Source organism: Arachis ipaensis, chromosome B5 (genome assembly GCF_059453495.1).
Source record: "Arachis ipaensis isolate K30076 ecotype BB chromosome B5, ASM5945349v1, whole genome shotgun sequence".
Classification (NCBI taxonomy): domain Eukaryota; kingdom Viridiplantae; phylum Streptophyta; class Magnoliopsida; order Fabales; family Fabaceae; genus Arachis; species Arachis ipaensis.
Window position 1 is genome coordinate 100643455 of NC_142440.1, and position 16107 is coordinate 100659561.

General features: G+C 38.8%; 1 non-coding gene across 1 annotated transcript; it reads left to right on the forward strand.

The window, feature by feature from the left end:
- The first annotated feature begins 1860 nt into the window (after positions 1-1860).
- On the forward strand, positions 1861-1967 carry LOC148565159 (small nucleolar RNA R71). The gene has a single exon (XR_015884057.1). It is a non-coding gene; the product is annotated as a small nucleolar RNA R71 (small nucleolar RNA).
- The last annotated feature ends 14140 nt before the right edge of the window (positions 1968-16107 follow it).

The following is a 16107-nucleotide window of genomic DNA, read 5'->3' on the forward strand; positions in this document are numbered from 1 at the left end:
GCTGTTTTTCATTCTGTTTTTGAATTTTTCAGTAGTTTTTGTGACTCCACATGATCATCAACCTAATAAAACATGAAATAAAATAAAATAGATATAAATAACATTGGGTGGCCTCCCAACAAGTGCTTCTTTAATGTCAATAGCTTGACAGTGAGCTCTCATGGAACCTCACAGATGTTCAGAGCATTGTTGGAACCTCCCAACACCAAACTTAGAGTTTGAATATGGGGGTTCAACACCAAACTTAGAGTTTGGTTGTGGCCTCCCAACACCAAACTTAAAGTTTGACTGTAGGGGCTTTGGTTGACTCTGTAGTGAGAGAAGATTTTCATGCTTCCTCTCCATGGTTACAAAAGGAGATCCTTGAGTTTTAAACACAAGGTTGTCCTCATTCAGTTGAAGGATCAATTCTCCTCTGTCCACATCAATCAGAGCTCTTGCTGTGGCTAGGAAGGGTCTTCCAAGGATGATGGATTCATCCTCATCCTTCCCAGTGTCTAGGATTATGAAATCAGCAGGGATGTAAAGGCCTTCAACCTTCACTAACATGTCCTCTACTAATCCATAAGCCTATTTTCTTGAGTTGTCTACCATCTCTAATGAGATTCTGGCAGCTTGCACCTCAAAGATCCCAAGTTTCTCCATTACAGAGAGTGGCATTAAGTTTATACCGGACCCCAGGTCACACAAAATCTTCTCAAAGGTCATGGTGCCTATGTTACAGGGGATTAGGAATTTACCAGGATCCTGTTTCTTTTGAGGTAGAGTTTGCTGAACCAAGGCATTTAGTTCCTTGATGAGCAAGGAAGGTTCATCCTCCCAAGTCTCATTACCAAATAATTTGGCATTCAGCTTCATGATTGCTCCTAAATATTGAGCAACTTGCTCTTCAGTAATGTCTTCATCTTCTTCAGAAGATGAATAGTCATCAGAGCTCATGAATGGTAAAAGGAGGTTTAATGGAATCTCTATGGTCTCTAGATAAGCCTCAGATTCCTTTGGTTACTCAAAGGGATACTCCTTATTGGTCACTGAACGTCCCAGGAGGTCTTCTTCACTGGGATTCACGTCCTCCTCCTCCCTTGTAGGTTCGGACATGATGGTCAAATCAATGGCCTTGCACTCTCTCTTTGGATTTTCTTCTTTATTGCTTGGGAGAGTACTAGGAGGAGTTTCAGTGACCCTTTTACTCAGCTGGCCCACTTGTGCCTCCAAATTTCTAATGGAGGACCTTGTTTCATTCATGAAACTTACAGTGGCCTTAGATAGATTAGAGACTATATTTGCTAAGCTAGATGGATTCTGCTCAGAATTCTCTGTCTGTTGCTGAGTGGATGATGGAAAAGGCTTGCTATTGCCAAACCTGTTTCTTCCACCATTATTAAAGCCTTGTTGAGGCTTTTGTTGATCCTTCCATGAAAAATTTGGATGATTTCTCCATGAGAGATTATAGTTGTTTCCATAGGATTCCCCCATGTAATTCACCTCTGCTATTGCAGGGTTCTCAGGATCATAAGCTTTTTCTTCAGAAGATGCCTCTATAGTACTGTTAGATGATTCCTTCAACGCATTCAGACTCTGAGAAATCATATTAACTTGCTGAGTCAATATTTTGTTCTGAGCCAATATGGCATTCAGAGTATCAATTTCAAGAACTCCCTTCCTCTGAGGCATCACATTACTCACAAGATTCCTTTCAGAAGTGTACATGAACTGGTTATTTGCAACCATGTCAATGAGTTCTTGAGCTTCTGCAGGCATTTTCTTTAGGTGAATGGATCCACCTGCAGAATGGCCCAATGACATCTTTGATAAGTCAGACAGACCATCATAGAATATATCTAGGATGGTCCATTCTGAAAGCATGTCAGAAGGACACTTTTGGTCAGTTCCTTGTATCTCTCCCAAGCTTCATAGAGGGATTCACCTTCTTTCTGTCTGAAGGTTTGAACATCTACTCTAAGCTTACTAAGCTTTTGAGGAGGAAATAACTTGGCTAAGAAAGCCGTGACCAGCTTATCCCAAGAGTTCAGGCTATCTTTAGGTTGAGAATCCAACCATATTCTAGCTCTATCTCTTACAGCAAACGAAAAAGCATAAGCCTGTAGACCTCGGGATCAACCCCATTGGTTTTAACAGTATCACAGATCTGCAAGAATTCAGTTAAGAACTGAAAAGGATCTTCTGATGGAAGTCCATGAAACTTGCAGTTCTGTTGCATCAGAGAAACTAATTGAGGCTTTAGCTCAAATTTGTTTGCTCCAATGGCAGGGATTGAGATGCTTCTTCCATGTAAGTTGGAATTTGGTGCAGTAAAGTCACCAAGCATCTTCCTTGCACCTCCACCATTGTTATTGGTTTCGGCCATCTCAACTTCTCTTTCGAAAATTTCAGTAAAGTCCTCTTCAGAGTGTTGTGTTTTAGCTTCTCTTAGCTTCCTCTTCAGAGTCCTTTCAGGTTCAGGATCAGCTTCAACAAGAATGTTCTTATCTTTGTTCCTGCTCATATAAAAAAGAAGAAAACAGAAAAGAAGAGGAATCCTCTATGTCACAGTATAGAGATTCCTTTATGTGAGTAGAAGAGGAGAAGAATATGAGAGTAGAATGGAGAAGAGAGAAGATGAAGAATTTGAATTTCAAATTAAAATAAAAGAAAAATATTTTTGTTTTTATTAAATTAATTAATTAGAATTCGAAAATATAAAAAGAAATAAAATAAAATTGAAATTTAAAACAATTAGTTAATTAAAAAGAATTTTGAACAAAAAAGTTAGTGATTTTCGAAATTTGGAGAGAGAAAAGTAGTTAGGAGTTTTGAAAAAGATATGATTGAAATAGAAAACTTTTAAAATCAAACAAAAAGTCAAGTAGTTAATTGAAAAAGATTTGAAAATTAATTTTTGAAAAGATAAGAAGTTAGAAAGAATTTTGAAATTTGATTTTTGAAAAAGATATGATTGAAATTATTTTGAAAAAGATTTGATTGAGAAGATATGATTGCGAAAGAAATTAAAAAGATTTGATTTTGAAAAAGATTTTGAAATTAGCAATAAAAAAGATATGATTGAAAATTAAAAAGATGTGATTTTGAAAATTAAAGTTGATTACTTGACTAACAAGAAACAAAAAGATATGATTTTAAAATTTAAAGATTAAACCTTTCTTAATAGGCAAGTAACAACTTGAAATTTTTTAATCTAAAAATTAAATGTTGGTGAGATTTTCGAAAATATGAAGTAAGAATAGGAAAAAGATTTTGAAAATCAATTTTTTTAAAAAGAATTTCGAAAATATATAAAAATAAATGAAAAAGATTTGATTTTTGAAAAAGATTTGAAAAGATAGAATTTTGAAATTGAAATTTATGAGTAAAACAAGGAAAGATATATTTTTTATTTTTGAATTTTTAATGATGAGAGAGAAAAATACTAAATTGAAACAAAACATAAAAATTATGAATCAAAATAACCAATGCATGCAAGAACACTTTGAATGTCAAGATGAACACCAAGAACACTTTAAAGATCAAGATGAACATCAAGACTTATTTTTGAAAATTTTTAAGAAAAGAAAAACATGTAGACACCAAACTTAGAAATTTTCAAACTTTAGACACTAAAAATTCAAAAATGCATATGGAAAACAGGAGAAGACACAAAACAAGAAATTTTAAAGATCAAACAAGAAGATTTACCAAGAACAACTTGAAGATCATGAAGAATACTATGCATGAGTTTTCAAAAATTTTTAGGGAAAAGTTAAAACATGCAATTGACACAAAACTTAAAATTTGACACTAGACTCAAACAAGAAACACAAAATTTTTGGGTTTTTTTTTTATGATTTTATAAAAATTTTTTGGTTTTTTTTTTCGAAAATTATTTTGGGAAAAACTAAAAAGAAGAAATATATATATATATATTTTTTGTATTATTTTAGAAAATGAGAAATAAAAAGCTTAAAAATAAAATAAAATTACCTAATCTGAGCAACAAGATGAACCGTCAGTTGTCCAAACTCGAACAATCTCCGGCAACGGCGCCAAAAACTTGGTGCGCAGAAATTGTGATCATCAACAATGGTGCCAAAGACTTGGTGCTCTCAAACGTGAATCACACTTTGTCACAACTTCGCACAACTAACCAGCAAGTGCACTGGGTCGTCCAAATAATAAACCTTACGAGGGTCGATCCCACAGAGATTGTCGGCTTGAAGAAAGCTATGGTCACCTTGTAAATCTCAGTCAGGCGGATTCAAATGGTTATACAGAATTGATAATTAAAACATAATTAAAATATAAACTAGGATAGAGATACTTATGTATTCATTGGTGAGAATTTCAGATAAGCGTATAGAGATGCTTTCGTTCCTCCTGAACCTTTGCTTTCCTGCTGTCTTCATTCAATCATTCCTACTCCTTTCCATGGCAAGCTGTATGTTGGGCATCACCGTTGTCAATGGCTACATCCTGTCCTCTCTATGAAAATGGTCCAATGCGCTGTCTCTGCATGGCTAATCATCTGTCGGTTCTTGATCATACTGGAATAGGATTTACTATCCTTTTGCGTCTGTCACTACGCCCAGCACTCGCGAGTTTGAAGCTCGTCACAGCCATCCCTTCCCAGATCCTACTCGGAATACCACAGACAAGGTTTAGACTTTCCAGTTCTCAGGAATGGCCATCCATGGGTTCTAACTTATACCACGAAGACTCTAATATCTCGGACTTGGTCCCCTATATTAGATATCTAAGAGATACTCATTCTATCTCATCTTCATGTAGAACGGAAGTGGTTGTCAGCCACGCGTTCATAGGTGAGAATGGTGATGAGCGTTGATGACAAGTCATCTTAGCCTAGTTTCACTAGTCTTTTTCTTTTGTTTTCAATTGATTTTATGCACTTTCTTGAGCCATAAGTAAGCCAATTGAGTAGAATTTCATATTTCCTTTGATTCAATCAACCATGGAAGAATTAATGCAATTTCATGAGATTTTGTGCTATAATTGTCATATATTATGAAAGAATAACAAACTCATGATTTTAAGCATAGCTTTGATGTGTTTGGTTGATTGATGATAGGTGAAAAGAGCTTTGAAGAAGGTTGAAGAAAGAAGAAAGGGCAAGGAGCAAGAGAGAACAAAAAGCTTGAGCAAAAGCTTGCCTCAAACTTTAGCTCAAGCATTTGGAAGAGTGAATTCACATTGGTTGGAGCAAAAGCTTGTGCCAACGTTTGCCTCAAGCTTTTTGGCAAACGTTGGCGCCACACACCAACACCCTGGAGGAGAAAAGCTTGCGCCAACGTTTGCCTCAAACTTTTTGGCAAACGTTGGCGCCACACCAACATACCCTAGAGGAGAAAAGCTTGCGCCAACATTTGCCTCAAACTTTTTGGTAAACGTTGGCGCCACACCAACATACCTTGGAGGAGAAAAGCTTGCGCCAACGTTTGCCTCAAGCTTTTTGGCAAACGTTGGCGCCACATATGCATACAAGGGGATCAACGTTTGGTCTAAAGTTTGACCACAAACTTTAGCCCAAACGTTGGTAGCAGCAAATGGGGGCAGCTGATATGAAAAGCTTGAGCCAAAGTTTGCCTCAAACTTTGACTCAAGCTTTTATGATTCATGGCCCGGTTCACAATGGGTTTCTCTCCAACTCCAAGAGCAATCAACAGAGGCTTTTATCAACCCAATTCCATCAAGAGAAAAGGCCCAAATTCAAAGCTTGAAGACCATTTGAAGAAAGTGTATAAATAGCTTAGGATTTAAGTTTTTAAGAAGGTTTTTTTTGGGGAGAGAAGTTGGAACACTGACAGAGAGCTCACCTTTACATTTTTGATTTGTTGCTTTAGAATTCTAGAGAATTAGGAAGGAGAATTGATCTCTCTTCTTCCTTGTTCTTGCTCAGCACTCTTTACTTTTCTTGCTTTAGATTTTGGGTGGAGAATTGAAGAACTTCTGTTTCAATCTCACCTTGAGATCTTGTTTAAATTTCTGCATAATTGAATTTCCATTCCTGTTAATTGCTTCTTCTTCTACTCTTTCTGCAATTTACACTTCTTTATTTCCTTTGCAATTGATTCTTGCTGGATCTAGGAAGGCAGTGAGATCTAGACTCAGCTATCTAGTCTCTTGAGTCCTGAGATCTACAGTTTTAAATTTCAATTTCTTTATTCCATTGCTACACCAAGCTTTTTCTCATTTCCGTTTTAGATCCGGTTTAATTCAAGTCATCTTCTACGTTTCTGTTTATTGCATTTTACTTTTCCTTGTTTAAATTTCTGCAAATCCAATTCCCAATTCCCTTTACAATTCAAGCCATTTACATTTCTTGCACTTTAAGATTCTGTAATTTACATTTCTTGCAATCTAATTTTTTGCAATTTACATTACTTGCACTTTAAGATTCAGCCTCTTTAATTTCTCTGCACTTTAAATTCTTGCCAATTGTCCCTCTCCCTTTTTAATTTCATGCAATTTAGATTCTGTCGAATACAAACCACTCAAATCAACTCTTGATTCGCTAGACTAAGTCATCCACTAAACTAAAATTGCTCAATCCTTCAATCCCTGTGGGATTGACGTCACTCCCGTGAGTTTTATTACTTGATGCGACCCGGTGCACTTGCCGGTTAGTTTCGTGTTGGATCGTTTTCCACACATCAAGTTTTTGGCGCCGTTGTCGGGGATTGAAATAGATTGACAATGATTAAGTGAAGTGGAGATCTAGATCTAGCATTTTTATTTTCTGTTTCTCTAACTTTGGACTAACCCACTAACTGTTTGAATTTTTGCTTGAGCTAACTACAAATTTATCATGGATTGAAGTACTACTATCCTTCTGGTTTTGTATGATTTTTATGTCTTGTTTGCATGTCAGGGACAAAGAGAGCTATACCAACCTTTTGTGAACAAGACGAAAGAATCCTCAGGAGATTAAGAAGAGCCGAAAGAGGAAAAAACATTGTTGGAGAAGAGGATTCGGAAGAAGAAGAGTTCCAAGATATGGAGGAACATACAATAATTCCAACTAATCCACAAAGAGGAGCAGCTAATAACAATAACAATCCACCACAGAGAAGAGTTCTGGCTTCCTACACATTTGCAAATCCTAGACATTGTGGGAGTAGCATTCATACCCCAAATGTTAATGCAAATAACTTTGAACTAAAGCCACAACTCATCACATTAGTTCAAAATAATTGCTCCTATGGAGGAGGACCACTTGAAGATCCAAATCAACAGTTATCCACTTTCTTGAGGATTTGTGACACTGTTAAAACCAATGGAGTGCATCCTGACAGCTATAAGCTACTGCTATTTCCATTCTCTCTCAGAGACAAAGCCACCCAATGGTTGGAATCTTTCCCAAGAGACAGCATTGACAATTGGGATGATCTAGTGAGCAAATTCCTTGCCAAATTTTACCCACCTCAAAGGGTTATCAGATTGAAGACTGAAGTACAAACATTCACCCAAATGGAGGTTGAACCATTATATGAGGCATGGGAAAGGTACAAGGCTCTGATCAGGAAGTGTCCCCCTGAAATGTTCAATGAGTGGGATAGATTGCAGAATTTCTATGAAGGCTTGACATTGAAATCTCAAGAGGCCTTGGATCATTCAGCTGGAGGCTCTTTGCAACTCATGAAAACTGCAGAAGAAGCTCAAAATCTCATTGATATGGTAGCTAACAACCAGTATTTCTTCGCTCACCAAAGGCAACGCCAACCATCACAGAGGAAGGGAGTGATGGAGTTGGAAGGAGTGGACTCAATCCTAGCTCAAAACAAATTGATGCAGCAGCAGATTCAACAATAATTTAAGCAAATGGCCAAAAGGATTGATAGCCTCCAAGTTGCAGCAGTAAGCACCAATCAACCATCAACCACATGGGGAACAAATGAAGAAACTCAAGAGGAGCAACAGTAGGAGCAAGTCCAGTACATGCACAACCAAAACTCTGGATCAAATGAAGTCTATGGTGATACTTACAACCCTTCATGGAAGAACCATCCAAACCTGAGGTGGGGAGATAACCATAACCAAAACCAACAACCATGGCAAAGAAATTCAAATCAAAACACTTCAAGAAACAACCAGAACAACAACCAGCAGCAAACCACCCAAAACCCTTACAGAAAACCCCAAAACAACCACCCCAACTCCAGCCATTATCCATCCAATAACCAACCCACGAACCAAAACACTTACCACCAACCCGCAACACCCCATAACCAGCCAATTTCACATGACTCTCAAAGAATCACTAACTTGGAAACCTTGATAGACAAAATGTGGAAACACCAAGAAATGACAACCAAGAACCATGAAGCCTCCATGAAGAACCTAGAGAGGCAGATTGGGCAAATCTCCAAGCAGATTTCTGTTGAGAGACCATCAAGTTCCCTACCAAGTGACACAATTCCAAATCCTAAGGAAGAATGCAAAGCAATACAGTTAAGAAGTGGGAGAACATTGATGAGCAACAATGACACTACAAGGAAGCAAGCGGAGAACAGCAAAAGGCCAATAAAGGGGGAAAAGCCAACACACGCAGAGGAAGCCAATGGTAATGATGCAATGGCAAGCAAGCAAACTCAAGAAAAGGAGGAACAATCAAAAATTCCAAAAAAGGGGAATGAAGCAATTGAAGAGCCAACCAAAAATCAAAAGCAACAAACAAAGAAGAACTTTGTACCTCCACTGCCATATCCCCAGAGATTCAACAAGGAGGCTAAGGATCAACACTTTCATAAGTTCCTTGAGACTTTCAAGAAGCTAGAGATCAACATTCCCTTGGCTGAAGCACTTGAGCTAATGCCTCTGTATGCCAAGTTTTTGAAGGAGCTTATTAACAAGAAAAGAAGTTGGCTAGAAAAGGAAACTGTGATGCTCACTGAAGAATGCAGAGCACTGATTCAAAAGGGACTTCCCCCTAAACGTAAAGATCCTGGGAGTTTCTTTCTACCCTGTGCCATTGGTAACATGACTATCAGCAAGGCGCTGTGTGACCTAGGGGCTAGTATTAATCTGATGCCCTCCTCTCTAGTGAAAAAGCTGCGCATGAAAGAAGTGAAACCAGTACAGATATCTTTAGAATTGGTGGACAAATCAGTAGTGTACCCAAGGGGTATAGTTGAGAACCTTCTAGTCAAAGTAGACAGATTCATTTTTCCTGCTGATTTTGTGATCTTGGAATCTGATGAGGATGATAGTGACTCTATTATACTGGGAAGGCCATTCTTGGCCACTGCTAGGGCCATTGTAGACGTAGAAAAAGGAGAGTTGACCTTAGGCTACATGATGAAAGTGTCACACTGAGTGTCTCTCCAGAAATAAAGTTCATCAATGGAAAAGAAGATAGCATGGAAACTGACGAGATAGAACTACAGAGGAAGGAAGAAATTGACAAGATGATCAGCAATCACCTCCCAAAGCAAGAAGTAGATAATGTTGTGATGAAAAGTCATCTTAGCCTAGTTTCACTAGTCTTTTTCTTTTGTTTTCAATTGATTTTATGCACTTTCTTGAGCCATAAGTAAGCCAATTGAGTAGAATTTCATGTTTCCTTTGATTCAATCAACCATGGAAGAATTAATGCAATTTCATGAGATTTTGTGCTATAATTGTCATATATTATGAAAGAATAACAAACTCATGATTTTAAGCATAGCTTTGATATGTTTGGTTGATTGATGATAGGTGAAAAGAACTTTGAAGAAGGTTGAAGAAAGAAGAAAGGGCAACGAGCAAGAGAGAACAAAAAGCTTGAGCAAAAGCTTGCCTCAAACTTTAGCTCAAGCTTTTGGAAGAGTGAATTCACATTGGTTGGAGCAAAAGCTTGCGCCAACGTTTGCCTCAAGCTTTTTGGCAAACGTTGGCGCCACACACCAACACCCTGGAGGAGAAAAGCTTGCGCCAACGTTTGCCTCAAACTTTTTGGCAAACGTTGGCGCCACACCAACATACCCTGGAGGAGAAAAGCTTGCGCCAATGTTTGCCTCAAACTTTTTGGCAAACGTTGGCGCCACACCAACATACCCTGGAGGAGAAAAGCTTGCGCCAACGTTTGCCTCAAGCTTTTTGGCAAACGTTGGCGCCACATATGCATACAAGGGGATCAACGTTTGGCATAAAGTTTGACCTCAAACTTTAGCCCAAACGTTGGTAGCAGCAAATGGGGGCAGCTGATATGAAAAGCTTGAGCCAAAGTTTGCCTCAAACTTTGACTCAAGCTTTTATGATTCATGGCCCAGTTCACAATGGGTTTCTCTCCAACTCCAAGAGCAATCAACAGAGGCTTTTATCAACCCAATTCCATCAAGAGCAAAGGCCCAAATTCAAGGCTTGAAGACCATTTGAAGAAAGTGTATAAATAGCTTAGGATTTAAGTTTTTGAGAAGGTTTTTTTTTGGGGAGAGAAGTTGAACACTGACAGAGAGCTCACCTTTACATTTTTGATTTGTTGCTTTAGAATTCTAGAGAATTAGGAAGGAGAATTGATCTCTCTTCTTCCTTGTTCTTGCTCAGCACTCTTTACTTTTCTTGCTTTGGATTTTGGGTGGAGAATTGAAGAACTTCTGTTTCAATCTCACCTTGAGATCTTGTTTAAATTTTTGCATAATTGAATTTCCATTCCTGTTAATTGCTTCTTCTTCTACTCTTTCTGCAATTTACACTTCTTTATTTCCTTTGCAATTGATTCTTGCTGGATCTAGGAAGGCAGTGAGATCTAGACTCAGCTATCTAGTCTCTTGAGTCCTGAGATCTACAGTTTTAAATTTCAATTTCTTTATTCCATTGCTACACCAAGCTTTTTCTCATTTCCGTTTTAGATCTGGTTTAATTCAAGTCATCTTCTACGTTTCTGTTTATTGCATTTTACTTTTCCTTGTTTAAATTTCTGCAAATCCAATTCCCAATTCCCTTTACAATTCAAGCCATTTACATTTCTTGTACTTTAAGATTCTGCAATTTACATTTCTTGCAATCTAAGTTTCTGCAATTTACATTACTTGCACTTTAAGATTCAGCCTCTTTAATTTCTCTGCACTTTAAATTCTTGCCAATTGTCCCTCTCCCTTTTTAATTTCATGCAATTTAGCTTCTGTCGAATACAAACCACTCAAATCAACTCTTGATTCGCTAGACTAAGTCATCCACTAAACTAAAATTGCTCAATCCTTCAATCCCTGTGGGATCGACCTCACTCCCGTGAGTTTTATTACTTGATGCGACCCGGTGCACTTGCCGGTTAGTTTCGTGTTGGATCGTTTTCCACACATCAAGCGTCACATAATCATCACATTCATCATGTTCTTGGGTGTGAATGAATATCTTAGAATAGGAAAAAGCTTGAATTGAATAGAAAAACAGTAGTACTTTGCATTAATACTCAAGGAACAGCAGAGCTCCACACCTTAATCTATGGTGTGTAGAAAATCTACCATTGAAAATACATAAGAACAAAGTCTAGGCATGGCCGAATGGCCAGCCCCCAAAACGTGATCAAAGGATCAAAAGACAATCCAAAGATGTAAATACAATAGTAAAAAGTTCTATTTATACTAAACTAGTTACTAAGGTTTACAGAAATGAGTAAAAGATGTAGAAATCCACTTCCGAGGCCCACTTGGTGTGTGCTTGGGCTGAGCATTGAGCTTTACATGTGTAGAGGCTTCTCTTGGAGTTGAACGCCAGTTTGTAACCTGTTTCTGGCGTTTAACTCCACTTTGCAACCTGTTTCTGGTGTTTGACTCCAGAATAGGACAGAGAGCTGGCGTTGAACGCCAGTTTTCGTCATCTAAACTCGGGCAAAGTATGGACTATTATATATTGCTGGAAAGCCCTGGATGTCTACTTTTCAACGCAATTAAGAGCGCGCCATTTGGAGTTATGTAGCTCCAGAAAATCTACTTTGAGTGCAGGGAGGTCAGAATCCAACAGCATCTGCTGTCCTTCTTCAACCTCTGAATCTGATTTCTGCTCAAGTCCCTCAATTTCAGCCAGAAAATACCTGAAATCATAAAAAAAACACACAAAATCATAGTAAAGTCCATAAATGTGAATTTTATTTAAAAACTAATAAAATATACTAAAAACTAACCAAATCATACTAAAAACTATGTAAAAACAATGCCAAAAAGCGTATAAATTATCCACTCATCAGTCAGCGATAAGATCTCTTCCCTTCTATGCTACTCTAAGGAAAGGAAAGAAGTTCGAATGGACAAAGGAATGCGAACAAGCCTTCCAAGATTTCAAAAGATTTCTGGGACGGCCACCTATCCTATCTCGACCACGAAAAGGAGAACCACTCATATTGTACCTCACGGTAGGAAGTCAGGAAGTAGCCTCAGCACTGGTTTGAGAGGATGACAAAGGGCAACAACCTGTATACTTCATTAGTAAAGCACTACAGGGATCCGAGCTGAACTACCAAAAAATAGAAAAATTTGCCTATGTGCTCATATTAACATCTCGACGTCTCCGCCCGTACTTCCAAGCTCACACCATTAAGGTTCGGACCAACCAGCCCATAAAAGGAATATTACAGAAAACAGATCTAGCAGGCAGAATCCTACAATGGGCAGTCGAGTTGTCCGAATTCGACCTTCAATACGAAGCTCGGACAGCCATTAAATCACAATACTTAGCCGACTTCATTGCAGAATTTACAGACACCCTAGAAACCCCCATAGAATGGAATATTTACATGGACGGTTCCTCGAATAAGACTGGAAGCGGCGCAGGTGTGATAATTGAAAGCAACCAAGGAACCCAAATTGAGCTTTCCCTCAAATTCAGGTTCCCTGCCTCAAACAACCAGGCGGAATATGAAGCACTACTAGCTGGTTTGAAGCTGGCTAAGGAGGTGGGAGCTAAAAAACTCATCATTTTCAGCGACCCACAAGTAGTCACCTCACAAATAACAAGGAGCTACCAAGATCCCACCATGAAAAAATATTTGGATAAAACCAGGGAACAGCTCGAACAACTTGGGAAATATGAGATCCGCCACATACCCTACGAACAAAATGCCCGAGCTGATGCACTCTCAAAACTAGCCAGCACCAAACCAGGGGGCAACAATAGAAGCCTCATTCAGGAAATGCTACAGAACCCATCAATCTCGGAAGAGGAAAAAGTCCTAGCCATAACAGGTCAGGATCAAGGATGGATGACCCCCATAATTAACTACCTCAAAACAGAAACACTCCTTACAGATGAAAAGGAGGCAAAGAGGTTAAAACGAAAGGCACAATACTACACTATCATAAACAATACTCTATACAAAAGAGAAATTTTAATACCATTGCTAAAATGTGTACCGACTTCCAACACGAAAGAAGTTCTAGAAGAAATACACAGTGGCATCTGTGGCAATCATCTCGGAGCACAAGCACTCACCAAAAAAGTACTCCAGGTAGGATTTTATTGGCCAACTCTACAAAAGGAGGCTACAGAGTTTGTAAAGACATGTCCACCATGTCAAAAACATGCCAACTTCCATAGCACCCCGCCAGAAGAGCTCATTAGCGTAACCTCACCTTGGCCATTCGCGAAATGGGGACTCGACCTTCTCGGACCCTTTCCCCAAGGATCGAGACAAGTTAAATTCCTCAAAGTAGGGGTAGACTATTTCACAAAGTGGATCGAGGCGGAACCCCTAGCTAACGCCACTACTCAAAGAAGTCGAAAATTCCTATATAGGAACATTGTCACAAGGTTCGGGGTTCCATACTCTATCACCACAGACAATGGCACCCAATTCACAAATGCAGGCTTCAGAAAATTAGTAGCCGACTTGAACATAAAGCACCAGTTCACCTCCGTCGAACATCCCCAAGCCAATGGACAAGACGAATCTGCTAACAAAGTCATACTGGCCGGGCAAAAACGGAGATTACAAGAGGCAAAGGGAGCTTGGGCCGAAGAACTTCCACAAGTCCTATGGGCATATCAAACAACGCCACATTCCACCACAAAGGAATCACCCTTCCGATTAGCATATGGAACGGAGGCAATGATCCCGGTAGAGATCGAGGAAGGGTCGTCTAGAGTGGTCTATTACAATGAAGAAGCCAACTCCTAACTTCAAAGGGAAGAGCTCGACCTACTTCCTGAAATCCAAGAAAGGGCTCAGATCAGGGAAGAAGCACTAAAATGTTGAATGGCTTCCAGATATAATCAAAAGGTAATGGCAAGAGGTTTCACTGAGAATGATCTCATCCTAATCCGAAATGATATTGGAACAACTCGACCCAGAGAAGGAAAGCTGGCAGCAAACTGGAAAGGACCCTACCGTGTCATAGAAGTACTTGGGAAGGGCTACTACAGACTATCCGAACTCGACGGACAAGAACTTCCTAGGTCGTGGCATGCCTGCAACCTAAGAAGGTACTATAGCTAGAGAAGGTAAAAGATCTCAACATAGGATGCACTCTTTTTCCTGAAAAGGTTTTTTAATGAGGCACCAAGTTGAGATCCAGAAAACTTTATATGTACATATTTTTATTTTCTTTTAAATAAAACATATTAGACATTCTACAAAGTTTTCAAGACGCATTAATCTGAAATATTCATCGTCCGATTATAAAGCGACAGATTGGCAGAAAGTGAAAAACAAATTCACTGCACGATCACGATAAAGACCAACAAAGATGCAAACTAAATTCATCTAAAGGTCGACTAAACAAGGATTTAATCCACTTTCTACAAATCGGCAAAGATGAAAACAGAATAATGCAAGAAGTTATCGAAAGTGATCCGGAGAAAGGACCTGACGAGGTCCTGATGGATTACTAAATAATAACTTAAAAGACTGGTCGACGTTAAAAAGTCGGACCAAGTCAAACCAAGTTATAAGTAAACCCTGGAAAGACGTCTGGCCAACCCTATAAAAGATGATTACTTTAACTTAGAAGGGCTCGACATGACGAAGTCGGCCCAAAACACAAAGTTATAAAAGTAATCCCTGAAAGAGACCTGAACAAGGTCCAATAAAGAGGATTACAAAAGTAACTTGAAAGGGCCCGACATGACGAAGTCGGCCCAAAACACAAAGTTATAGAAGTAATCCCTGAAAGAGACCTAAACAAGGTCCAAGAAAGAGGATTACAAAAGTAACTTGAAAGGGCCCGACATGACAAAGTCGGCCCAAAACACAAAGTTATAGAAGTAATCCCTGAAAGAGACTTAAAAGTCCAAGAAAGAGGATTACAAATAACTCGATCCGACATGACGAAGTCGGTCCAAAACACAGAGTTATAGAAGTAATCTCTGAAAGAGACTTAAACAAAGTCCAAGAAAGAGGATTACAAAATAACTCGATCCGACATGACGAAGTCGGTCCAAAACACAAAGTTATAGAAGTAATCCCTGAAAGAGACTTAAATAAAGTCCAAGAAAGAGGATTACAAAATAACTCGATCCGACATGATGAAGTCGGTCCAAAACATAAAGTTATAGAAGTAATCCCTGAAAGAGACTTGAACAAAATCCAAGAAAGAGGATTACAAAATAACTTAACCCGACATGACGAAGTCGATCCACATAAAGTGCAAAGGCTACAAAAAGTAATACTTGCCAGAGACCTCACAAAAGGTCCAAAATAACAGGATTTTTGCCTCAAAAGGAATCAAAGCCAAAAGCACAAACGCCACTCAAAGAGATCAAGCGACAAGATCCCAAGCACTACCAAAAGCCTAGAAAAAGTGCCTAGACGAGATAAAGATCGATATGATACTAAAGGCGCGAAGTTGTGATAAAAACAAATTCAAAGGGGCTACCCAAATTAGCCCCAAGAACTTGGAAGCTATTTTTTTGTTTTTTAGCCTAAGGTTGCTAAACAAGCAACTAAACAAGTGTCAACAGTCAGCAAAATGAAATTTAAAAAATAAAGAGTTTAAAAGCCCACAAGCCGGGCTATCTACACAATCAAGATAAAAAAGTTCAGTTAAACATCAGAAGTCCTCCCGGTAGCATAAGCACGGGGAGAAGGAGGGCGAGTCTGAATGGGCACAGCATCCACAGTCCCATCATCCCGATTCAGGATTTGACAGTCCGGATCGGATATGGGATGACTGACCTCAACTGAAGGAA